Raw genomic sequence first — 1538 nt, 5'->3', positions numbered from 1 at the left:
AGCGCACAACATCGAGTAAAAATGGAATAAGATCATACCTATGCAAAATAAGAGTTACAAGAAAATGAAGTTTTTTCTTCAAAACACCTCATAGCCTCCCAGTTATTAGATGTGGTTAAGTTCACATATATGGAAAGGACTCTACTTAGTGCGGATTTTTCAAACATAGTATGACACATCAACCTAGTGCTTTGATATCAAATTTTTTTAAACCCTGAGCTACCCCTTAGACGCTGATATGGAAATTAGGATGACAAGTCATCTCAAGGTAACCCTGCGGACATGATAATGAGCATACCAAGGATAACAAACTAAATGCGGAAGCTAAATCATAATTTAAACTGAAATTATAGGGAATACTCATATTCAATAACTGAGATATTTGAAATATTGGTTAGTTTAATATAAAGGAAATATTAAGTCAATACTAAGTTAAAAGTAACTATATCTTAAAATAGTCTCTAAACTGACTAGAAATTCTGGAATAAGCCCAAGATAAAGCTAGCAAAAATTAAAACTTAATCACTAAAAGACTGAAATGAAACTCATTATTGTTGTCCTAAGAGAATGAAGAGTCCCCATTGAATCTGCTGAATTGGAATCGAATATCGATCTATCCATGATTTGGATGCTAAGAAACTAAAGCTACATCATGAAAAGATGTAGCGCATATATACATCTGTATTTTAAGGTATTGAGGAACAAGAATAAAAGCAAGTATAATAATCTGAACATGATATACTAAATTTCTGAGCTAACTGAATGCAGTGACCAATATATCACATACTGAAACTAAATACTGAATATAAAGATAAATGTTTAATGCAAGAGAGTATGACGGAGCTATGTGAGCTACTAATAACCGATAATAAAAACACATGAGCTAAATGTGGAGTTCGATATATATACCCCATCGAGAGGACCCAATATACCCTTCCAGAAGTATAATGACATGCTGGCGTGATCACTAAAGTGATTACCCACAGAGGAGACTTACAACCTACATGGTTAGTAGTTCTATTACTAATTGGGTACGTTGAACCATAGTCGAACTCGTTATTTAGCTACTCCCATTGATTTATCTAGTTAACTATAATGTTTGAATTTATGTCATTATTGGATATCTCAAAATTTGACATGCAAATTTAGAATGCAAAATCTAATATGCTAATTATGAATTTATAACAGAGGCATGTATATTTGAAGTAACTAAAATATCTGAACTAGTATGTGCAATTCAAGAACTAAATAAATACATAGATGGCTTCTGAATTACATGCGATAAACTTAATAATAACTTTACAATCTTATTTGTAACATATATTTATTAAATTCATGAAGGTCTATCAACGTTCTAGAAACCCTAGGTTTAATCATGATAAGAGAATCCAGAACTGTTTGAAAAATAGGGACACGGTGTGTTAAAATAACCCAATTTTGAAATCCCATATACCTGGTGATGAAATCCATTGAGAAATATATTGATTTCGGGGCTGGAACTGAAGAACCGTTATTGCGTTGTTGAATTAGGGTTCTTG

Source organism: Solanum lycopersicum, chromosome 10, assembly GCF_036512215.1.
Source record: "Solanum lycopersicum chromosome 10, SLM_r2.1".
NCBI classification, from domain to species: Eukaryota; Viridiplantae; Streptophyta; class Magnoliopsida; order Solanales; family Solanaceae; genus Solanum; species Solanum lycopersicum.
The sequence above is the reverse complement of the archived record's forward strand: the minus strand, read 5'-3'. Positions refer to the sequence as shown.